Source organism: Felis catus, chromosome A2 (genome assembly GCF_018350175.1).
Source record: "Felis catus isolate Fca126 chromosome A2, F.catus_Fca126_mat1.0, whole genome shotgun sequence".
Lineage (NCBI taxonomy): Eukaryota > Metazoa > Chordata > Mammalia > Carnivora > Felidae > Felis > Felis catus.
In genome coordinates, this window is record NC_058369.1 from 111,050,186 (window position 1) to 111,076,830 (window position 26,645).

General features: G+C 35.6%; 1 protein-coding gene across 27 annotated transcripts in view; it reads left to right on the forward strand.

The window, feature by feature from the left end:
• The window catches only part of HDAC9 (histone deacetylase 9), a 939,894-nt gene that overhangs the window by 243,234 nt on the left and 670,015 nt on the right, over positions 1–26,645 (forward strand). The window lies entirely within an intron of this gene.

A 26,645-nucleotide genomic window follows, 5' to 3' on the forward strand; every position in this document is an offset into this window, starting at 1 on the left:
TAGTTTGTATTTTTCAAGAAAATTTCCCACTTCATCTAGTTTTTTCAACTGTTCAGGAATCAAGTTTCTGGTAATATTCTCTTATTACCTTTTACATATCTGTAGATTCTGTAGTGCTATCACAAATTCCATTCCTAATATTAGTAATTAATGTCTTTTCTCCTTTATTCATTAGTCTAACTAGACATTTCCCAGTATTTTAAATCTTAAATATTATCAACTTTTGGTTTCATTGATATTCTCTATTGTCCTTCTTTTTTCTGTTTCATTGATTCCCACTCTAATCTTCATTATTACATTTCTTCTACTTGCTTTGGGTTTGATTGGCTCCTCTTTTTTCTAGTTTCTTAATGTGGAAGCTGAGGTAATTGTTATGAGAACTTTTTTTCTTTTCAGTTACATCTATTTAGTGTTACAAAATTTTTCTTAAATACTGCTAACAGTGGTATAGATTCACAGATATTGATATGTTGTGTTTTCATTTTCATTTGGTTTAGAAAAGTTTCCTTTTTTAGGTGTATAAATGATGATTTTATATATGTATACATTGTGAAAGAATTTCCCCTATTGAGCTAATTAACACATCCTTCAATCTCATATATTTACCTTTTTTTTCCTGAAAACATTTAAGTTCTATCTCTTAGCAAATTTCAATTGTATGACATAGTGTTATCAACTATTGTACCATGTTATACATTTGATCCTCAGACCTTATTAATCTTACAACAATATCTTCAAACTAAAAGTTTGTACTCTTTTATCAAGCTCTCCTTCTCCTCCTTCTGGACCTCTGGGATCCCTGGGATGCTTGGGAACTACTATGAGTTTGCCTTCCCCCCCTCCCCCCCCCCACTTTAATGTCCACATAGAAGTAATACCATATAGTGTTTGTCTTTCTCTGGTTTATTTCACATAGCATAATGCCCTTCAGGTTCATTTGCTGGATCATATGGTAGCTCTATTTTTAATTTCTTGAGGAACCTACATATTGTCTTCCATAGTGACTCTACCAGTTTACATTCTCTCCAAAAGAGTATAATTGTTGCCCCTTCTCCATCTACTCAGCAGCTTTTGTAATCTCTTGTCTTGTTGATCATAACTATTCTAACAGGTGTTAGGTGATATCTCATTGTAGCTTTGATTTGCATTTCCCTAATAATTAGTGGTGTGGGGCCCTTTTCATGTACCTTTTGACCATTTGTGTGTCTTTGGAAAAATGTCTATTCAGGTTATTTGCCCATTTTAAGATTAGGTTGTTTGTATTTTTTTGCTGTTGAGTTGTATGGGTTCCTTGTACATTTTGGATATTACTGTTTATCAGATATGTTGTTTGCAATTATTTTCTCAGATTCCATAGGTCACCTCTTTATTTTGTTAATGGTTTCCTTTGGTAAGTAGAATCTAATTTGATGAGGTCACACTTTTTTTTTTAGCTTGTGATCTCTTTACTTTTCATGTCACAGAATTCTTTGTAATTTCCCTTTTGATTTATTCGTTGCCCCATGATCATTCCTAAGTGTTTTATTTATTTTCCAAATATTTTAGTATTTTCCAAGTTATCTTTTTGTTAGTGATTTCTAATTTATTGCGTTTGGGTCACAATATAACTTGAATGAATTGAATCCTTTTAAATACTGAGATTGTCTTAAAGCACAAAATATGGTACCACATTCATAGGCAAATATTTCATATGTACTTGAAGAAAATGTGTATTCTACTGTTGGGTTTTCTATCAATATTAATAAATTCAAGTGTGTTGAGTGCTGTTCAAATCTTGTATATTTTTGCTGATTTTTCTATCTACTCTAACAATTATTGAGAGATGAGTGTTGAAATCTCCTATTGTAATTGTGGGTTTGTTTATTTCTCCTTGAAATTCTATTAGTTTTTTTTTCTCTATTTAAAGACTCTAATATTAGGTGTATAAACATTTAGTGCTGATATATCCTACTGATGAATTAATTCCACTATCATGAAATGAAAATTTTTATCTTTAGTAGTATTCTTTGGCTCTGAAATCTTCTTGTCTCAGCTGTCTTTTGATTAATGTTAGTATATACTTACCAATATTTTCACTTTTAGTCTGTTTGTGTCATAATCACAATAAGTGTCTTAAACAAAGCATATAGTTGAATTTTACTTTGGCATTCAATCTGGCAATCTTTGCCTTTTAATTGGACCATTTACATTTAGTGTGGTTATTGATATGGTTAGGTGTAAATCTATCATCTTGCTATTTATTTACTATTTTTTCTTTCTCTTCTTTATTTCTTTAGTACCTTATTTTTAAATAATTGAGTTTTTAAAATGACTCATTTTGTTCTCATTTTGTAGCTTGTCATCTACAGTTCTGTTTTATAAGTTTAACTCTATGGTTTATAATATGCATCATTAATTTATCATACTCTATGTCCAAATGATATTATACTGCTACTTTTATAGTATGAGAACTTTACCAAAAGTATACTTGTATTTACTCCTTCCTGACCATGGTGATATTATTGTCATAGATTTTACTTGTACCTTAGTTATAAACCCTACACTGCATTGTTATTAGTTTTATTTAAACATTAGATTATTTTTTAAAGAAATTTAAATAATAAGAAAAATTACTATTTTTGCATGAGGTTGCTGTTTGTGGTGCTTTGCATTTCTTTGTGTAGATCATCAGATTTTTCCATCTGATATGATTTTCTTTACATAAAGGACTAGCATTTCTTGAAGTACAGATGTGCTGATGATAACTTCTTCCAGCTTTTGTATGTCGGAAGAAGTCTTTATTTCACTTTCAATATTGAAATATGTTTTGGCTGGATATAGAATTCCATGTTGATATTTTTTTCTATCAGTACTTTAAAGATGTTTTTCCATTATCTTCTTGATTACAGTGTTTCTGGCATGAAGTATGCTGTCATAATACTTAGCTTCGTTTTTCTGTACTTAGAATGTGTCTTCTCCCCATTCTTGTCCTCCTTGCACCCCTTGGCTATTTTTAAGATTTTTATTCTCTTATTAATATTTTGCAACAATTTGATTATAATATTCTTTAGAGTAGTTTTATTCATGTTGCTTCTGCTTTGGGTTTATTTTGAGTGTATGTTTTCCATCAAATACAGGCATTTTGGTAGCCATTTCTTTTTCAAATATCACCCATCATTTGGGGGCTTCAAATACATGTATTTTACCCACGTGAAATGATTCCGTGTTTTGATGATACTCTGATCTTTTTTAAAAAATCTCTTTTCTTGGGTGCCTGGGTGGCTCAGTGGGTTAAGAGTTCAATTCTTTATTTTGACTCAGGTCATGATCTGTCTGTTTGTGAGTTCAATTTCTGTGTCAGACTCTGCGCTGATAGCATTGAGCCTGCTTGAGATTCTTTCTTTTTTCCTCTCTCTTTGCCTCTCCCTGTCTCTTTCTCTCTCTTTCTCTCTCTTTCTCTCTCTCTCTCTCTCAAAGTAAATAAATTTTTAAAAAGTTATCTTTTCTTTCTGTGTTTTATTTTGGTAGTTTGCATTGCTATGTCTGCGAGTCCACTAATCTTTTTTTTTTCTGAAATGTCTAGTCACCTATTAGCCCATCCAATATATAGTTCATCTGGCATATTGTAGCTTCCATTTCTAGAACTTTCATTTGGTTCTTTTTAATATCTTTCATGCCATTACTTAATTTTTGAAAATGTGGGATACCAGTTTATAGCTGTTTAATATGCTTTTTTTCCAGTTAACTCTAAAGTCTGCATCAGTTTTGAGTCTGGTTTGATTGATTTTTCTCCTTAGTTGGGTCATATTTTCTTGCTTCCTGGCATACCTGGTAATTTTTAATATATGCCAAACATTGTATATTTTACCTTCTTGAATGCTGCATATTTTTTATATTCCTCAAACTATTCTTGAGCTACATTCAAGGAAACAGCTAAATTATTAAAAACATTTTTATCCTTTGGTTCCAATTAGGCATGACTGGAGTAGTGCTGTCTAGGATTTATTATTTCTTACTACTGAGGGAGGCCCCTTTGGTTTACTGTATCTAATGCCCCATTACTCATGAGACTTTCCTCTCTGGTTGGTAGAAATAAGCACTATTTCTAGCCCTTTTTGACACTTGGGCACTCTTTCTTCTAATCTTTTATGGAGGTTTTCTTACATACACGTACTGATGATTACTGATTATTTGAGGGAAGTCCTTCTGTGTAGCTCTGGAAATTCTTCATTTTGCTTGGTACTGCATTCTTCTCACTAGTGCTGCCTGTGAACATTGTGCTGTCCTCAGATTTTTGACTTTGTTTCTTCACCTCTGGGAGTCCACTGTGTTCTTTTTGGGTTTCCACCCACTGTACCACTACCAGAAACTCTTTCAAGGCATTAAGCTGTGCAGTCTTTAGGCCTACTTTGTATATTTTGCATCTGTCAAGGATCACTATACTTGGTTCCCTGATGTTCTAGTGTTTTAAAACTATTGTTTCATATATTTTGTCCATTTTTTTGGTTGATTTAGGTGGAAGAGTCCATTATTCCATCTTGACAGGAAATGGAATGGGAATTTCTGACTCATAGTAATATTTGTATCATAAGAATAATGTCCTTATTCCCCCCCCTCTTTTTTACTCAGAAGTCTGGTTTCTCAACCTCTATGTGCCTCAGTTTCCTCATTTATAAAATTAGAATTGCAGTTGTGCCCACCTTCTGGATTGTTGAGAGATTTAAATGAGACAACAGTGTAAAATATTTAATAAACACAGATAACTTCTAATAAATTACTTACCTTATTATCATTTCTGTTATGTTACAGATCACACAAAACAGTCTCTCAGTTTTAAATGCATGTCCACTTTGACTCATTTCCTACTTCTGTTAAACAAGCTTAATGTTTATGTCATATGTAAACAAAGCATTAAATGGATCTACTGATGAGTGAGAAAAATTATACATTTTGAAAGGCAGGTGGTAGCTGTTAATATAGTCATTTGGGTTAAGTTTCTTGAGAGAAATTTTGTCAAGGACACTTAATATGGTGCTCAAAATATTCGTCTCAGAATGAAAGTCCAGACAAAAGAGTCCCAGTAACAACTCACCAAGTCATTTACATGTGATTTGGATCATCTCTACTCTAATTGCATACCATCTTCTCCTGCATAGGGAGATGCACATTTCATCCGTCTTTCTCAAAAAGAAGCTGGGCTGTTTAACCAAAAAAAACTCAGCAGCTTGGGATTTACATATCTCGCTGGTATCTTACTCATCATTTTGTAAATGATTGGGTCACTAAAGTTACCCTTTGGGAAACATCTTGGCATTCCCTAAGGTGAAATATTAGAAGCTATTTAATAGTAAATACTTCATGTCATATGAACTTTTTGCAAGGAAGGTAATTAGTAAGTTGCTATTTAAAACCTCCAAAGGATTTATGGCATATAAATTTTTAATTCACAGTTATAATGCATTAGACACAATTTAATGGAAACAATATTAGGCACACTTCAAATCATCATAACATTCAGATCACCTACAGAAAAATTGCCTATGTATATGATGTGTGCAGCTCAGCTATGTCTATTTGCGGAAGTATTGACAGTGAGGAGAAGGAGCTATACCTTACATCAAAATTAAAACCAAACTCTAAATTCCTATTTGCATATTTTTGTTTTTAAATAGAATAAGACTAAAATATACTCTTTAAAAAAGGGTAGCGAAAGGTAAAACATAAGAAATAAATTTCTACCTTGGTCCTAGCTGGAAGACTCTTTTATCTTCTCTACTGTATTTGGATTGAGTAAAAGGACAACCATATTAGCATAGATTTTATTTGTACTAATCTTTATTGCCCTAATAAGGATTATTTTTATTTTAATAAATCTACCTTTATATATGTATTTATTTCCTCCAGGAAGAATTATAGTATTATTTTATCAAAAAGTAGGAAAATGGATAATATTTATTATAGGGTGCCCACTAAAGTAATAAAGTAGTCAAATATAATCTGGAAATAACATGGGGAACCTTTATTTTTTCAGTAAGTCAACTCTGTTGGGTCCCGATCAAATTATATCTGTTTTTGTTAGAATTTCTTCTGTAGTGGACAATTTGATTGGAATATCTTTAGTAGGATTTTAATGAGTAATTATTTGGGGGGAAGAATGGTATATTTGACAGAAAACGTTCAGTTTCTTAACAGAGTTTTCTCATTAATATAATGCCCTAAATCAGGGCATTTTTCAAATTATAAGTGAAGGCTTAGAAATCCTATTTGAAATTATTATTTTCCTTTTGCAAATCGTGATTAGTGTCTTGAAACCAGTAGGTGCAAATGTCTAGTAGGATATAATGGTAGAGGTATCATTTATTGATTAGCTACTATGTGGTAGGAACTAGGATAGACACATTTATTATCTCGTTGACTCCTTCCAATAAGCCTATGAGGTATTATTTTCACTATCTGATAAATAAATTGGGGCTGAGAGGTTAAGGATATTGGCCAAGTAGCAAAAAAAAATCTAATAAAGTTGCCTGATTTCAGAGCCAGTTGATGATAGTGACAATTTCAGGGTATCTGTTTTCGTTTGTGATTTCCAGAAATAGTTCAGGTAGTATTAACAATAAAATAGCAAATCAATCTATCGCTCTGTTGTTCTTGAAAGCATTTTTCATTGCATCCGAAATTACCATTGTAAAGTTTTTAGAGAGGATAGAATCTGCATATTTGAGCCTTTGTTTTGGCAGAAAAAAATAGGAGTTAAAAATGTGCAATTTGTTCAAAGTGCAAATATGCTGTGGCATTTTGGCGTTGTTCCAAGGGCACAGATTTAACTTGGAATTTTGGTGGCTGTTACTGGGAATGTACTGTTTATCAAATTCAGTGTTAACTGCACAGTTGAAGATTTTCTAGCAAACTCTCTTTTTAACTTGAAAAATTCTTTCACCAACTTCTCAGGGTTGATAAATAAAACCCATAAAAAGATATGGTTTTTGATGAAGAATGTCTTCTATTAAAGGATAATCTGTGAGGTCATTCAACAGAGAGTTTGCGTAATCAGAATTTGGTTAACCTGGCATCTATGCTAAAACCTGATGGCCTTATGTCTTTTTTTTTTTTTTTTTTGGATGGCCAAACATCTTAATGCAAGTAAGAGAGGATGAAGTTAGTAGCCCTTCACTGCCTTATTGAGTGAAATAACCAGCCAGCAAACATCTGTCAGGCAGTAGTAGGTGTTCCTGAAAGGTCTGACAGGTAATATTTTAATCAGATCCATTGGTAATTCTGTGACTTGAAAGGGTTATTGTGTTTCTGAAGGCCAGAATTTTCTTTCTTCTAGATAATGCTGTGTTTCTATGCATAAAATATCTTCAAATTGAACAGTATGAACATGGAATATGTTTTGACTTATTGCTGAAAAAATTTTCTTTGTTTACTCCCTCATTGCCTTTAGAAATTTCCCCCTCATCTCTACTACGAGCTGTTAATTCATGCAGATCATGTTAAGCATCATTTTCTCTCATGTGCTAGAACAAATGCCTGATTAAGAGGTCACTGACACAGGACTCATTATTTTACCTGACCACACAGTGAAATTCAAGAAATTGTTAGTTAAACGAATTATTGTTTAATTAAAGTATATGATTGTCTTCTAGTAGAGCAGCTCATTCTCTTTATCAACCGATGATGAAAAAAAAAGATGATAGGGTTTTGAATCTGAGTGGACCGATGAAGAAATTCTGTTAGCTTATTTTTCTCCCACAGTATATGTAGAAAGACATGAACTTGTTTTTCACCAGATGGATGAGATATAATTCAAAATCATTTTATCTCTAGGTTAAGGCCCTAAAGAATCTTTTTATTTTCCCATTTGATCCGGTGACTGATTCTTTGCAGGTTATCCCACCTGTACCTCCATTTAGCATTTTTCTTTCATTTTATCCAGATTTTGGGGCTTTTACTCCCCCTGCTGGCCCCTGGCATGCATTAAAGTTGAATCTTTTCCAAGGACTCTAGTTAATTGTTCTGTCTTGTTTCTATTAAGCCCCATGCAGAGTGATATTTATGTTCCAAATACAGCAGCAGCCATATAATTTTAAAGGTAGATGTTTTAAGCTTTTACACATTTATTTTTCTTAAAAATTTTCTAGAGAGACTGAGTACACCAATGCTAATTGAGAAAACATAGAAAAGACATTCTGAGTGTCTAAATCCTGAATCTAATTAAATTAGCTTAATTAAAAATCATTTGCTAACAAAAAGTTATGTTCTTGTTCAGAATGAAGAAAGTTTCTTTCTTCCTTGTAAGATTGCAGTAATTGTGCCACAAAAGAAGAAAACAATTATTTTCGTTTTAAAAGAATTTATAGGGGCGCCTGGGTGGCTCAGTGAGTTAAGCGTCTGACTTCAGCTCAGGTCATGATCTCACAGTTCGTGAGTTCGAGCTCTGCATTGGGCTCTGTGCAGTCAGCACCGAGCCTGGAGCCTGTTTTGGATTATGCCTCTCCCTCTCTCTCTGTCCTTCCCCCACTCATGCTCTGTCTCTCTCTCTCTCTCAAAAACAAACACATTGCAAAATTTTGAAAAAATAAAAATTTATAAATCCTTTGAAATTGATAGCTTAGTGTTATTACAAATAGATGGAAGCAGATATTTTCAAAGTAATTTACTTTGACAGTACTTTGAAACAAGTGCTCTCATTGTCATTAAATCTTTAAGACTATTTCTTTATGAGGGATTTTGGATAATTTAAACCTCAAATTTTGTCACATGCTTTTTTAGCGTCTGTAGTTTTGCTTTTGTTGGAGGCACAACCTCCATTGCATTACTTTCTATTTTTCCTTTTATTTAGGTTGGACTGAAAGAGGAATATGAATATTTCCTGAGAACGTGTTTATTTTAGGTCCGAGAGTTGCAATTTTCACACTGTTCTTTTACCGTCATTAAAAGAAAAAATCATTTGACCAGGAAATAGCGTTCTTGAGTCAACATATTTTTCGGAATTTTCTTCATCTTGAAACTGTAGGATGTTGCTGCTTTGCCATAGCTAATGGTCAGTGGGACTGGAAGACTCTTTTATCTTGTATATTTACGATAGACCCTGGTATGCATGCTTGATTAGTGACTCTCATCATTAGTAGTCACTAAATTCTCAAAGCCAGAGAAGGTGGAAGCTTCCCATTATTTGCACGGGAGCCAGAGGATGACAGTTCAGATCGTTTCTCTTGGTCCAAGGAAAATAGAATAGCTGTTAGTCATTTTCCTTACAGCGTGGTATTGGGAGCTTAAGAAATTGCTCTTGTTTGTTCTGTGTACCACATCAGATAAATATTTTATAGAATTTCTTTTTAGACCCCAAAGCTTTGTGAGAAACTACAGTTATTCACCATTTTAATGTGTCTGACCTCATCCTGGTTACCAGCACTGGATACCACTCAGCGGTTGGCAGAATATACAGCAATCTGTATTTTTTAGGGCATACTGAAGACTTTCTAAATGAAGACTCTTTTCCCACTCTTACCGGAAAGTGAAGGGAATGGGCATTTCATTTCAACAATACTTTTCACTATGTTACCAAAAAAGTTTCCAGATACTATGAGACCTTGATCACCACCCCCTGCAGAAGGCTAGGCGAGGAATGCTTTTTATAATTAAGTCTATGTAAAAACTTTCAATACTGGAAAACCCTTCCTTAGACATTTGCTTGGATATGTAGCCTGTCATGGGAAAACCAAACTAAAACTCCCATGCATATTGTGTTTATTCCCATTTAACTAAAATCAACAAAGTGATCTTAGACAAAGTTGATATCTTGCAACATTTTTAAAATCTGTAATTCAGGGCCCTCTGTCTTTGCAAAGAAGAAAGATTATTTATTGGGCTTTGAAATGGCGGAGGATTGAAAGGGTTATATAGTCTTCTTTTTATTTATTTGTTTGTTTCTAAGTTTATTTTGAGAGAGACAGAGACAGCGCTAGTGGGGGAGGGACAAAGAGAGAGTGAGACAGAGAATCCCAAGCAGGCTCCACATTGTCAGCATAGAGCCTTATGTGGGGCTTGACCTGAGGCTCAAACTCATGAAACCATGAGATAATGACCTGAGCCAAAACCAAGAGTCAGATGCTTAACCAACTGAGCTACCTAGGCATCTCATATTCTTTTCAAAAAAGAGGTAGGTGGCAGTTCTAGATTAGAAAAGAGTCATTATGCAGTTAATATCCAGTGAGGTATTTTTTGGAATTCTCTACTCATAAGAGTCTTGTTAAAAATATTGATTTCTAGGCTTTTTCATAAAAGTTTCTGGGTCTGGCAATGGAAAAAGGAGAAAACACAAGCATTAGATGATTCTTAATCACCAGAAGAATTTGGGAAGGATATACCTGGTTTAATAAATTATAGAGCCATTATCAATAATTTAGACATGAAATTTGGAGTAAAGCTTCATATATTCATCTAAGAAACATTAACTGAGCACTTACTATGGACAGGCTGTGAGCTTATTTGTTAGATGTGTGATATGGAAATTTTATTTACCTTCCCCAAACCTCAATTTCCCATTTTAAAAGTAAGTTTAATTCTTACTCATAGGTGATTGGGATGCTTCAATTAGACATGTCCTAAGAAATGTATAATTTTCACTTTAAATACCACTATTTTTATTCATCAGTTACTCTGAAGGGATAATAATGTAATTATCCAATTAGATATTTGTATTGTGTACCAAACTCTCCTTATGAACTTGCATCTTTTGGAGATTTATTTAGATGTCGAGAGCCCCTTAGAATCTTTGAAGATTCAAAGACTGTCCTAATAACATCCATCTTCTCTTTAGACCTTTCAAAATTTGTGTATTTCCTGCCTAAGTTCATGTAAAACACATTTTCCAGTTGCTTACAACACTATTTAAATGTCAGCTATTAATTATTAAGCAGTTACTATAATCCAGGAACAATCTTAGGTGCTGTTTGTATTATGCGTTGCTTAATTTTGCTGTAGTGTACATATTATGACCATTCGTGTGGGGGTTGAGAAATGCGGTAATTAACATAGGGTCTTTCAGCTTTGACATTGAAAACTAGAAATTATTTTAATCCCAATATGTCATTCTCCATGCCCCAAATCTGGCCACTGTGCCTTATATACTATTCTGATAGCTTGAGTACAATTACTTTTCCCCCACATTAGAAAATGCAGTTCTCACACTGGTTGCACAATGGCTTTCTTTTTATGCAGAGTGAAATCCAGTCCTTACCGAGGCCCATAAAACACTGCATGATATACCTTACGTATTCAAGGATGTTTTCATTTGCTGTTTGTCCCAGATTTCCACACAGCTCTCTCCATCTCACCAGGTTACTTTATATTAGGGAGCTTACACACGCGCGCGCGCACACACACACACACACACACACACACACACACACACAGATAGTGCCCCTTCACCTTGCTGGCTGATTTTTTCTCTGTAGCAGAGATCAATAGCTAACATCTGCTATGGGTTTTAAATTTATTTTTCATTTCTCCCCAGTATAGTGGAAGTCCTCAAGAACAGAGACTCAATAAATATTTAAATATTAAACATTGAATTGGGGGACATATTTGATATTCTTTGCATTAGTAACTTTATAATTTTCACAGCATTAAAGCTTCATAGATGATGTCTTGGCTATCATCCTAATATCATCTGTATTAACTGTATTTTTCATTAAAAAAATTTCTGACTAAAAATGTGTTGTTGGATTTCACTTTTTGTACAAACAGGGTTATCACTATGAAGAAAATAAAATATATCTTTCTAGATAGGATACCTAGAACAAACACATTTTTTTTAAAGATCCCTTACTCAAGTAACTTAGTAGATCTTCAGTATTAATAATACTCAGTACATTTCTCTTGCTCTTCCCTTTAGAAGCTAGAGTATTAGAATGTAGGTGAAGATTAAACATTACCTCTGTATTAGGAATTGCTCCACCTGCTGATGCAATACTTTTTTTTCTAAGTTTATTTATTTATTTATTTTGAGAGAGAAAGAAAGAGGGAGAGCCCAAGAGCATGCGGGAGGCACAGAGAGAGAATCCCATGCAGCCTCCACACTGTCAGCATGGAGCCCAATGTGGGCCTTGAACTCACAAACCACAGATCATGAGCTAAGCCCTAATCAAGAGTCGGATGCCTAACCGACTGAGCCACCCAGATGCCCCATGATGCAGTACTTTCCCAGCTCTGGTCATCATTCAGTATTAGTATTAGTGTTATTGTTGTCATGTAAGTGTGGCAATGCGAATTCAATAGGTTTCTATTTTTTTTAACCTGCTATTATTTTATCCTTTACTGTGAAGTTTTGCCCTGTGGCAAACTGGACTTATAGGTTGGTTTTTCAAATTATTGTCCATGTGTGTAACCTAGTGATTTAAGGGCAGTCACCATGTCTTTTCTCAAGTAAGTTCTAGCGACATCATTTCATTGTTCTCTCAAGTAATGTTAGTACTAGCTTTGAAAAGCAGTATATTTTGGGGAGGCAGTCGTTTTTAGTATTTGGATTCGATGGCGGGGTGGGGTGGGGGAGGGGAGAACTCAGAACTCACCAGATTAATTGGCATTTGTCCAAAGCGGTGTTTAGCAATTGTCAATGGCAAGTCCATCTTATTTTGATTTCCCTTTATCACTAGTTGGTCAGTTATGTATCTTCAGTCAGTACTAGTATTTTGATTTCCTCTTTCAGGTGTCTCCCTTCCTATTTTTCCTTCCTTCTCATTCTCCCTTTCTTCCTCACTCTAATCTGCTTAAAATAATAATAACTTAGTGACGTTTAAGATGCAAATGACTTTGAAGGTGAGAAGGTGGATATTTATACATATGCTCCGTGATAGGGGTTTCTAAGTGTGTCCCACTGGGGATGGTTAGTACATTCCACTGCTATAGGGGAAAAACTCCAAGTTTCCCAGAAATAAAAGTCAAAAGACAAGCAACAACTTTTTTATTATTGCTTTCCAAACAGAGGGGGTATGATTTATGTAGGATATAAGCTTATGTCATAGCTGTGCAGGTGCTGCCATGAAGTGGTGACCCCCATCTAATCCCCATAACGACACTGGGCATTGACTGCATTTGCTTTGTTGTTACCGAGCTGCATTCTCAGGGGCTTTTAAGTTTCTGAACCCAGCCGCTGGGTAGCTGGCAGGCCTGCTTGGTGCAAGAGCATTGTTTTTAAATCCAACCGGAAGTGCATTTTATAATCCCTCTCTGAGTTCAATAACTGTCCATTTGTGGTGGTTCCCCTTATGAATCTCAAGTCTTTTATCAACTGTTTTTTTAAATGAATTTAGTATTCACGATAAAGTGTTTTCTTTGCATTTCTCTTTTTTATTGCAGAAAAATAATCACAATTATTTATTTGAAAAATGATAAATAGTTGCTCGATACAAGCTAAAATGTTTTTGATACTGAGTTTAATAGGGCAATAACTGATTTACTTATATACTTCACTTTTATTTTTAGAAGATTTAATACTCTCCCATGTCATTTCATATTTTCTTCATTCCAGCCCCCAGATTAGTGACTTAGTAAATATTTGTAAGTCATCCCGAAAAATTGATTTACAATTTTATTCTTTCTTGCACTATTTCTATCTATCAGGGTTTTAATATTTTTAAAGATTTCTATGTGCCATGGGTTTTTTTAAAAAAGTACCTGAAAAGTATTAACTTTATTTTAAAATATTAAACTTTATTTTAAAGTATTAACTTTATTTTGTTAAATTTCATTAATGCTTTTTTTGATGTGGGAGAAAACAAATCTATGTATTTAAGGTGAGTTAAATTTAAGAAGTTAAGAACCAGGACTCAGGAGCCAAAGTGCTTAAGTTTGAATCTCAGCTGTATCACGTCCCAGTTCTGTGATCTTGAACAACGTTAACCTCCCGTGTCTTACCTGTAAAAGGTAAGTGTTAATCATAATACTTACGTATGTTATGATTTAATTAACTTAATATCTGCAAAGCCCTACCTAAATATTTGTTATGCAAAGAGATAAAGTTTAACTTTCTCCACTAAATGTTTGAGATTTCATACTTTCCATTTATTTGTTTTGAGTCATTCATACTCATTATTGCAGTTTTATCATGGAATTATTAGCTTTGTCTTAAACCTCAAAAATTTTGAGCTGATAGTGAATAAAGGGAAAGTGATAGTGATAATCCACAAAGTTTGCCCTTATTTTAGGTGGAATGTGAGACAGCACAGAAGTAGTTTACATAACTACGGGGAACCAAAGCTCAAGAAGAAAAGACTTCAAGATAAGTTTATATTTTTCTCACAGTAGCTGTGGGCACCCTTCAAGTTTCAGTGAAGTAATGACAGTGTAATTAGACCGCAAAATATTCAGTTTCTTCAGTACTCCTTTGATGGCCTCAAGTCATTTCTGAAGCTTCTTAAGTTCTGGTAAGGCTTCCCTAGGCTATCTAGTCTGATTTCTCTGAAAAAATATGCATGAATAAATAGGCCCTCCTAAGCATAAAAATTAATATTGAACATTTAACAGAAGTTGTAGCAAATATTCGTTTCAAACAGGACAAAAGGAAATGAGATGGAAGAGCCAAGAAAATGTAATATTCTGCTTAAGGGAAAACAGTAGGTTGCTGCTGATTTTTAGGCATATGTGTAAAAAAAAAAAACATTTGAGACGGCAGTAGTAAAATTGCAGTGAGGATTACTGCAGCAGAATTCCTCGGTCCTTACATTCATTGATGAAAAGTGCAGTATTTGCCAAGGAGTCACCTCTGGAGGGCAGTGCAGTCCTACATTTGTTGCAGGAGCTTCAGGTAGCTTTTAACGTTTCCTGAAGTTCATTTCAAAGATTCCTGGACTTGTAAGATGTGAATCACTGTCTGTTTTACATACTCAGAGGAGACATAGCCATGAAAGTTAAGATCTTTTCTGGAGGCAGGAGGCTTCACCTGAAAAGTGTGTGAGCTTTGCTCACAGCACACCGGTGAAGCTGGTTATGGAAGTAGCCGACTGATAATTTGTCTCCCCCCCCCCCCCCCCCCCCCGGCTTGGTTCAGATACCTGTGTGCCTCAACTTAAATATCCTGGTTTTGGTCTTTGCCTCACTCCAAAATACACACTCCTGTCTTCTAAGAAAATCTGTTGACGGCCTAGAGAGTTGACAGTGTATAGTTGTCAAATCTGCTGACCCTATATAGTGTCATGGAGGAGGTCAGTCCAGCAGCCAGCATAATATCTCCGAGTACCTTAACAAATCAGCAAAATATTTTGAGAAATGCTTTACTTTTATGAACAAAATACCCTGATAGTTATTGGATTTGTCACAGCATCTAAGGTTTCTCTCATAACCATACTGACCTTCACGTGCTATTATATTACAAAACCAACTCTTTATGTAATCAAACCAAAGGAAGAATGCTTAATTAGCCATACATGACCCTATGTTACAATATAGGCATACAAGAGTTATTTTCATCAGCACTATCTAACTATTGTATAAAGAAACATCTTTATACAGTAAGGCCTGAGCTATTTGAAGTCTCAGGAGTAAAGTAATATTGGGATTTTCTTTTTCCTCTGAAGGCTGTTTGAGAGCTTTCAGCAGGGGGATACCACATTTAAAGGTTGCCTGAGATCTCATAACTCCAAGTGTCAGAAAAAATGTGTAGATTATGAAAGACTTTTCTCATGAGCAAAAGAACTGTGCTTTTCAACCCTAAATCATGACATAGCCTTGTTATACCACAAAGAATTAAAGAATGTTAAGTAAATGACTTTTTTCCCTCCCTCTGTGCCTCTGAGGATAGTTATTAATGTTGATTCTTGCTGCTGAGTGATCCTGAAGCTACTGTCGCAACCTTTTTATTCCCTGAGTGCAAATGAATCCTTTATGAGGTAATTGAAGGAAATTGATGACATTATTTGCTGTATCTTGGGTATCAACAGTATATAAATGAAAAACAGTTATCACATTGACCAACACATTTGGATAGAAAGATCTCAAGCTGTTTTCTGCCAATGCAGACTTTGCACTTTTGTGTAGTGAAGTAGTAGGCAAACAACCTTTAAAATTATTATTTTTTAGTGTTTTTTCACTTTTTGAGAGAGACATGGAGACAGAGCGTGAGTGGGGGAGGGCCAGAGAGAGAGGGAGACACAGAATGTGAAGCAGGCTACAGTCTCTGAGCTGTCAGCGCAGAGCCCAACGTGGGGCTCAAACCCACGAACCATGAGATCATGGCCTGAGTCGAAGTCGGACACTTAACCAACTAAGCCACCCAGGCACCCCCAACTTTTAAAATTATTAATGCTGTGTATCAATTTACCATCACCTGGTGAAAAGGATATGTCTTTTAGAAACACAAAGAGCCTGTACTTATTCATTTTATTTTGTTACTCTTTGTGTATTTTAATGTATTATTCACAATCAGAATAGTAACTTATTTCATATTTTGATTTGAATATTAGTGCATGCACATTCTAAGCCAAGGATGGCTTTAACCTTTAGGTTAGTGTCACCATTTGAGCCATAGCAAATTCTGGGTTGTGTGTTGTAAGGGCGAGAGGGAAAGCATTAAAAAGAAATCTTTGAGAAATTTTACAATGCAGAGTATAGATGAGTGGCTCAAATAGAAAACCTGTATTAAAACAGCACTACTGAATGAGCTATACTAAAAGAACATTCATTTACCCAGCTAGGGAAAAAGTCATCTTAAATATGGTCTCTAGTTACTTTTCTTCCCACTTATTACATTTGCCACTTCATGGTAACCTTACTATGACCTTATAGTTTATGGCCTAAAGGTAACCATTATGTAATAATGAAAATATGCAGACCAAGCTTTACCACCTAGAAAGAACTGGTTTGTTATATTTTGTTTAAAATAACACACTTTGCTGTTTATAAAACTCTGTTCCTTGGTGCTTGAAAGAAGAGAGGAGCATTAATCGTAATTAATGTGCAGATTTGTGCTTGTAGGGACTGCCCATGGTGGTGGAGGTGAGTCAGCAGGCCTTGTTGCTTTAATTAAAGTGGATTCACAAAGATATGTAAGGTTCCTAACTTAATAATGCTTTAAAGCATAAATTGCTTAGAAAAAAAGAAACCTAAAAATCAAACTATTAATTCCCATCTTTGCTTTCTTCTTTGATTTGTTTACTTATCCAGATCTAAATTTATTCCTTTTCTACTTTGCTATAATCACATAATCTTATCTTTGTGAAGTAGACAGTTTACCGTTTGGATAAGGTAAAGGAAAAACTTGTAAGGCAATGAATATAGGGAATACAAAAAGCCATAAAGTGTGTCAGCACATTCTTGGTACTTAGGCCCTGATGAGCGTTGTTGCCTTCTTTGAGACCAGCCTTTGAATTCCTCTTGGTTTAGTCCTTAGTCTTGAAGATGAACCAAAACCACAACTTGGCTTTGAAAATCCATAATGCATGTGATATAAGTAATTGTAAATCGATGATTTAAAATTCTCACTCTGCCCATTGTTAGACATTTTTCTGCTGCCAATCACAAATCCATTCTTTACTTTTATTTTTTTATTTTTTATTTTTTTAATGTTTATTTATTACTGAGAGACAGAGAGAGAGAGTGTGAGCAGGGGCGGGGCAGAGAGATAGAGGGAGACATAGAATCTGAAGCAGGCTCCAGGCTACGAGCTGTCAGCACAGAGCCCTACGTGGGGCTCAAACTCACAAACTGCGAGATTATGACCTGAGCCGAAGTCAGACACTTAACCGACTGAGCCACCCAAGCACCCCGCCATTCTTTACTTTTAAATGATGATAATTATCCTTGGTAAAATAACTTTCAAATAATATTGATTATAAACAGTCACTGTCACTGTGGGCTATGTTCAAGGCACATGTCTCAGTACTTGTAAATCCCAGATAAACCCTTATCTCCATTGTATGGTTGAGAAAACTGAGGTACAGAAAATTAACTGTCCTGCCTAGGTAACATGGTAAATTTCAGATGGTATTTCTGCTCCAGAGGATGGGCTAGAGTTTCAGGTCTCACCTCCTGAGAACATGGGCTCTCCTGAGGGAATCTTTGTTTCTGTGTGAAGACTGTCACACCACTAGGATTAAAATAATTTCAACCTGGAAGACATTAGGCTAAGTGAAATGAGTCAGACAGAGAAAGACAAATACCATATGATTTCATTTATATGTGAAGTCTAAAAAACAAAACAAATGACTAAACAAACAAAAAGCAGAATCAGACCTATAAATACAGAGAACAAACTGATGGTTGCCAGAGGGGAGGGTGGGTAGAGGATGGGCAAATGGGTGAAGGGGAGTGGAAGATATAGGCTTCTAATTATGGAATGAATAAAGTAATAACATATGGTGACAGATGGCTGCTACTCTTAGGGGGAGCATAACAGAACATATAAACTTGTTGAATTACTGTGTTGTATACCTGAAACTAAGTAACATTGTGTCTCAACTATAACACATAAAAGAAAATAAAATTAATTGCCCATTAAAAAAGTACTTTTGACAGATTAAAAATGGAGATTTTTAATTTTTTTAATGTTTATTTTTGAGAGAGAGAGAGACAGAGCATGCATGGGAGAGGGGCAGAGAAAGAGGAAGACAAAGAATCCAAAGCAGGCTCCAGGCTCTGAGCTGCCTGCACAGAGCCCAGTGTGGGGCTCGAACTCACACACTGCGAGATCATGACCTGAGCTGAAGTCGGAAGCTTAGCTGACTGAGCCACCCAGACGCCCCCTAAAATGGAGATTTTTAAAAGCTTATCAGCAAAGAAAGGAATAATTTAGGGTTTTTTTCAACTTAAAAATGGATTGCTCACTTAAAAATGGATTGCTCATACCTAATAAAGAGAAATATAATAACCATTAATCCTTTATAAAAACCTTGGGGTGTGAAATCTTATTTTGAAATGGACTGTTGACCTGCATGTGAAAAGTATACTCATGGTCAATTTTTACATAGACTAGAAACAGATTTAATATCACCTTCAAACTGTGGAAGACTAAATATATGATGTGTTGAGACATTGAAAAGTAGTAGCTATTTACAGATATTCTCCCCGAAGTTGGTTTTGTAAGGGATTCAACCCTTCTTTAATGACATTGATCAAAGCAGGACAGTTTGAAGGAGAAGCATTACAAAAAGGAAGACTTGCCTTGATTGCTGTTAGGGAATATTTGATTCCAGACTTCCATATTTCAAAAATGAAATGAGAGGCAAATCTGTAGAGATATACAGTAGACTAGTGGTTTCCTGGGTCTGGGGCAGGAATGGGTATTAGCTTTACTTTGGAGGACCTTAACGGGTGTGATGGCAAAATTGTGAAACAAGATTATGGTGATGGTTATACAGCTAGGTTTAAATTTATTTCAGAAAATCATTAAATTGTACCCCTGAAATGGATAGCTTTACTCAATAAAGTTGTTTTAAAATGCATTTTTAAAAGTTTTTAAAAATCCCCAATTGTGTTTTTCAGAGAGAACTATTATTTACCTCAGATTCGGAATTTCCTCCAGCTGATATTAATTTACTTCTCATATTCAAAGCCTGACACTAATTGTTCATTAGGTCAGAAAAACAGTACAGATGGACATATGCGCCTCCTGCCCTCTTTCTCTTTACTTCCGTTTTCAGAATTTCCAGGTTGATTCGTTTTTTCCCCTTGTAACTCTAGAGGGCAGCACATGTGTTTTTATTAGAAAGACCAGTGTCTTCTCAGAAATCTTCAAACTGCAGTGACTTGCAAGAATTGAGAATGCCACATTGCCTTAGATGAACCTTCCGATTTCAGGGATTTGTGCTAAGGACCTTGATAATTGAGAGTCCTTCCTTCAATGACCCTTCAGGATGAGTCACCCCTTCCTCCCTGTCAGCTGTCCCACCTTTGGATGTCTATACCTTAGAAACATCTTTTGATCCAACCCACAGTGGTCTGTAGGAGTAATTTCACTTAAGACTTTCACAACATTTTTCCTTTAGAAACATTGGTTTTAAGACAAAGACAAGAGTCAAAGAAGAAAATCAGTATTTGCACATAAGAGGAGGGGGAAGATCCAGGAAACTGTGATACAAATCTTTAAACCTCATAAGTTTATAAAGTTATACTGGAAGAATTAGGCTGACAAGAGACAAATGCAATGCCAATGTTCTCTTCAATGTATGGATGATAAGCAATGCAGGACCTAAAAATCCATAAGAATTTTTTTGAATTGTGATATGTAAACATTTTGGGTTTTTTCCCCCTGTTCTTTTCATTTAACTACTATTAGTCTTGTGTACAGTAGAAATAAAAAATACGGTTGAAAGATTAAGTTAATTAGCAATAAGGTCTATATCTTCAGGTCAATTTAAGAAATGACTAGCTTCCTCTTACACAAGTGTAAGCTTCCTCTTACACAAGGCATTTTCCTGATGGTCGTTGAGTTAAAAAAATACCTATGAAATTGTACCATTCTGGGCTATCAACACGTAAGATTTATAAGCTTTGATTTTGGTGTAAGGATCTGAAACAACTTTAGGCCCCCCCTCACTGTCTCTTATCTTTACTTTGAAATCCTTCCTACATATCTAACCTAGCTTGTATGTGAAAAGAGTAGACAGGTAGAGTAAGAAAACACTTGAGAATTGTTTAAACAGACATTCACATCGTCTGAGTAGACTCACAGTCCAGGGATAAAAAAATTCCATTTGCATGAACCCAGCAGTTAATTTTTCTTCTCCCATCCCTCGTTTTTTCTGTCATTCTCTTCTCTCCCTCCTTCTTTCTTCATTTCTATCACTGAACTTTGATTGCATGCTAATTGTGTTCTAGGCATTCTGCTAGGTTCCACCTATACCATAGTGAAAATGCAAGCATAGTTTCTGCCTTTGTGTAGTTCTAGCCAGTGGAAGAGACAGACAAAACATATAAACAAAAAGGAAAGGCATCTTTATGGACTAAAATCAGTTCCTGGAGGGAAGAGGATAGTGAGAATAACTCTAGGGATGAAATTAAAGCTAGAAGTCAGGAAGAATATTTCTATGGAGGTGACTTTGCAGAGCCCCAGCCACATAGAGGATTGGAAGAATAACTTTCTAGACAGGGGAACAGAGTATGAGAAGACGCTGAGTCAGGAAAGAGCTCGGCTTGTTCTCAGAACTGAATGTGTGTCTAAGTATCTCACTGTAAGTGAAGAAGTGGGTTAATATGTGGCTCGAGGGGTGGTAGGGCAGGTAAAAAAGGTTTTTGTGAGGAGCTTGGATTTGTTTCTAGGTTCAGTGATGACTTTAGAGGACAAAAGAAAACCAGTGACATCACCATCTCATTTGGATTTTGCAAATATAATTCTGTCCTCTGTATTGGACAGAAGCTCAAGTGAATATAGAAGACAACTGAGAGACGGACAGGGGCTCAAGTGAGTACAGGAGACAACCGAGGAGACAGTTGCAGTAATCTAGACTAAGATGGTTTTGCAATTGACTTTTACCTGTGTGTTGGGAGTAAAGGAAAAAGCTTTTTTTTTTTCTTTAAAGGTATAGTTTTCAGCTTGTTAAATGTGGCTACATTGAGAGAGCAGTTAATGATTCATGGGATATTTAAAAGTACTTTTGGAAATAATAACTCATATTTCTAGTTTTATACAAACTGACATTGATTGTAAAAAGCCAAGGCAATCCAAACATCTTCAAATGAGTGTTTCTTTTATTGAGGATTGGAACTTAAAAAAAAAAAGAAATATGAGAGTAGATGAGAACACTAAGAACTTGATAGGTATGTGTATCCTTTAATATTATTTTTTAAAGAACTTCTCTTTTGATCAAATACAATTATGGACTCCTGAGGTTGAAAACATGAGAAAGAACACATCTGATTAATATTATTCATTCACATCCAGGAAGACTTTATAAATGTGTGTCTACAAATACATATATACTTACTTTCATGAATGGCAGGGGGCACTTCACTGGCTCGGTCGGTAGAGCATACATTCGTGAATGCCTGAAGTATTTCAGTAGCACATTAAAATAATATGAATGGAACATTTGTGCATACTGCTTAGCAGTTGTATAAGTATATATTGGTGGTCTTGATGTGAGCAGAAGTGATATGGAAAACATTTGAGACATTTTATACCTACCACACAAGATTCCTTCCTGCTGAGGTGGTTCATGTGACATTAATGCTAAAAATAAAAGTATCATGTATCTCCATTGCAGCATGTCTGAGAGACCAGAGGACAGCTTAACTACATAGCATCATCAACCCCTTACTACCCTCATTTAGATTTAGGAAAGTGGTGCCCAAGGGGCGAAGGGCTCAGACTCTGGAGGTAGCCTTCTTCCATTCAAATCCTGCCACTGAACTTGCTAGCTTTGTGACCTTGAACAAGTTATTTAATCGGTGTCTCAACTGTCTCCTCTGTAGAATGGGAACAATAAATTCACCTATCTTATATCGTTCCCTGGATGACTGAAAGACTTGTTGTATAGAAAGCACTTAGAACACTATGTGGCACACATGGAGAACTGTACCAGTGTTGGTAATACTCTCAAAAAGACCTGTTAGTCCCTCAAGGCTATTTGTTAAGCTGAATATAATGCAAAATGTGTTATCTGGTGCTACAAGATATTTCTTAGGGAACATAGGATTTACTGTTTATGCACCATCCCTAGACATACCATTTTCTGGGCACCTTTTTCCTTTGCCAGAAACTTCAAGAGATGTGAATAGCATTGCTCTGTTAGTGGACCACTAGAGTAGAAGTGAAACTTTGTCTGGTCATGCTGAGGTTGTGGCCCAGTCCAAAGAACTTTAATATTTTGTTTGCCTTACATAGTAATTTTAGAGCACTTTGAATTAGTTGTCTATGTCCTCACTTCCATGCTTTTTAAAAAAAATTGAAGATACATTAACATGGACCTACTTTTCACCGTGGCAACCATTGACTAATACTGAATGGTGACTAATTCTCGAACACTACCTCACTGTTGGGGTGAACTCTCCAGCCCCCTCAACTCGTGTGTTACCTAATTGACTCTTTCTAGAATTTGATTTTGATTATGAGACAGTTGTAGATTCATTGTACATTAAATAAGAGCTGTTAGATGGAAAGATCTAGGCACTCATGTCTTGGTTTTGGTGCTTATGCTCAGAAATCCAACATAGGGTACCATGTAGTACATCCCACCTTCAGTTAATCCCTCTCTCTATCATTTAGTAGTTAAAAACACAGGCTCTCGAGTCAATAGAGCTAGGTTTGGGTCCTGACTTTAGCGGCAACTTTACCCACATGTGCTCTCACTGATCATCCTGAAGCAGAAAACTGACCTATGAGACCATGTTATAAGAATGTGAGGATTAAATGAAATAATGTCGGCAAAGAACCTGCCACATCGTCAGTAGTCAAGAAATAAAGTGCCTGTCTCACAGTCAGTACTCAGGATCAAGTGATTTGCCCCAAGACACTAGTAATAAATGGCAGGGCTAATATTTGAATCCATACGGTCTGGCACCAAAGCCTGCACTTCAGTGCCTGTGCTGAACTACGTCTTTAAATTGGTGGTGGGGTTCGGGAGAGGGGAGGAGAGATCTTTGCTCTTGTCCCTAAGCTAGCTTCTCTTCATTCTTTCACTATCATTTCCTCAGCTCTAATTCACATTTTCTAAAACTTAAGAAGGAATTTTTCAGAATCACATAGGAGACTGTAGTACAGTGACCCTCCTTCTACCTATAACCTCAGTACCTGCTTTCTGTCTCTAGTGATCTACCAAAGTCAGTGGTGATTTCCTGAATAACCCAAGAGCATTTTCTCTGTCTCATTTTCCTCTCCAACACAGGCTGCCTACTGGTATTACCTCCTCCTGCCAATAGTGTCTGTCACCACACTCTACTGTCCCTTTCCTTCGACCTCCAGATCCTCATCAACTTCTTACTTTGTAGTCCTTGGCTCTTCTCTTATCTAGATTGTTTAAAGAAAATTCTTCTACTTTCTTGGAGTCACTTACAATTCCAGTTTAGATGGGGACTACTCTAATCTTCAGTCCTGATCTTTTTCTCTGAATATATTCCTACATTTTCAATTACTTTTAAACATTTCTGAATAGATTCATCACATCTCTCACCAAGTGGGTTTCATTTTGTGTCATCATTTTTCTCATTTTGCATAAGTGAAGTTTTGAAGATATTTCTCTCTACTTTCATATTTTGTTGGCCAGTCAGTCACTGTCTTCATGGCTAATAGTTTTAGCATCTTCTTACTTTGTTTCCCTGATCTAGAAACATTTATGAACCTCATGACTAGACTATTACATATTATCCTCATGATTGTTATCCTGACTTTGATCTTTTCTTCTACACTTCCTAAAACATCTCTTTAGCCAAACATTTCCAGAGGCTCCCCATTTGCTGTGGAAAAAAAGGAAAACTGCAGAATCACCATTTCCCCATCCATGCCTCTCTCTCCAATGCCCTTCTTCTTACCAACACTTTACTCTAATAAATGCTCTATTTCTTCCAAGGTTTGCTTTGGAATGCAAACCTTGCTCAAGGTTTGCTCAAGATGTCCTTCTTGAAGATTTCCATGTCCTTACCTCAGAAAATAATTTCTTCCTTTATATAGTACAGGGCTCTTGGTCCCATTTATTGAAAAATTATTACGCACTACATCGCTGACAATTTTTATTTATTTGTCTTGCTTTACCAGTAAAAGCATATATTTTCCAAGGGCTGGGATGAGTTCTTTCTACTTACTTATTTACTCTTATGGTGTCTAGAGCATTTCTTTGTATATAATTCTTGATTGATAGACTGACTTTACCTGAAACATGGCAGAAGAAGTATCCTTGTTTGGCATCAGTTGTGTGACTTAGAGTTACAAGCAACTTTTCAGTTCATTAGGGTCATTCAAAAATAGCCTGTTCCTAGGAGCAAAATGGTGTTTCTCCTCTTCTGAGAATTATAAGAAAGTGTTTTAGTTTAGCAAATTTTTTTTCTACCTGATTGTCTCTTAACCTCATAACTAATAACCATACTGCATTTTATAGAATATACTAAAGTTTCCAAAAGCTGGAAAGATTTTTTTTTTTCTGGTCAGGCACCACAAGGAGAGAAACTGTTTTTGTTTTTCTCTTAAAATATTAAGGTACTAAAATTATAGGTGCTCACTGAAAATCTCAAACAACACATGGGTAAGTGAAACTAGATGGTGACTGACCTCACTTATCCTACCCATACCTGTTTCCTGAAGTTATCCAAACCAGTGCTGTCTATCCCTTCAAAACAGATTGTCTATTGCATGTTGATTTCTTGTTTGGGTAGCATTTTTTCCCCGTAGGAAGAACTTAAATTTTTCAATGACAGTTTAGTGTAAACATTCTCATTCTGTATATTTGGTAAATAATTACATTCAGGTATATTACACCAGGGAAGCCAAAAGAAACTTTCATTTCTCTTATTTTGGAAACACTTTAACTGCTTCAATGGGCATAAAATTTAACTGAGGGTTAGATTTCTGTTGAATATGTGGCTAATACTGCTTCTGTTTAAGGATAGGCCTTAACTTTAATTCATAGAGGAATACCGTTGAAAATATGTGATTTTCCAAATTGTCCATAGTCCACAAAACACTTTAATGTACTGTTTCCTTTATAGCAGAGAGAGAAAAAGAGAAAAACTTTTTGGAAGGAAGCCAATTTATTACTGATACACTCAGGAGACCTATTGTCAGTATATGAAATGTTCTTTTCCTCCAAGGCCTCCTTATTTCTTCCTGTCTCTCCTTGCCAGCCTCCCACCCTTCTGGAATTTCTGGTTCAACGACAAGTGCTGATTCAGCATGGGCTACTGTCTTGAGCTAGCTTTTGCTGCTCCGGAGGAGTCAGGTGCTTTGGGAGGGGCAAATGGAGCAGTGGTGATTCGCCACCCAGTTCTCTTAGGAGTCCGAGCTCTCCTCACTGAGTAGGACTTGTTTCTGGGAGAATAGAATGAACTGTTAGGCTGAAAATGATCTAACCTTTCATACTTGACCATGTGGACTTTGAGCATTTATGATGTTCTGGTCCTCATTTCTAAATTTCACTACAGAATTGAAGAAATTAAAGGATTCTGTTATCACAGGATAGAAATCGGTGATGTCTGTGTGCTGCACTCGTGGTTCCCCTCTATGTCTGTGTTGGAGGGAAATGATATGTGTTCATATTACATATTAGAAGAAACTTGGTTTTTAATAAAAATATGAATCTTAGTAACTAGAAACACAATGTGTTCCAGTCATCAAAATCATGATAATTTCTGAACACTGAGGAATTTGGAGATTTGTGATTTCATGATTTATAAAGGCATGAAAAAGGAATATACATACACAATGGTGTACACAAATAAATAGCATGGAATTATTGTGAGTACAAGTGTTAAGTGTAAAAGCAGTGATTTCTCTTTAAGAAATGAACAAAAAGTGACCTAGATATGGTGAATTTTTTTTTCTCTTATTCACCTAATACATCAGTTTATCATGCTGTTGATTTTCAATTTCATGTGACTGTTCTCATACTGCATTTACGTCTTAGGAAGAATTACTTCTGAGTTTCATATTTGAAGGTAGAGCAATCCTGAATAGTGAAAATTCGGATATGTTTTTAAAGGTCAGAAAATATGTGCTGTTATGTTTGGTTTGTATCTTCTAGTAA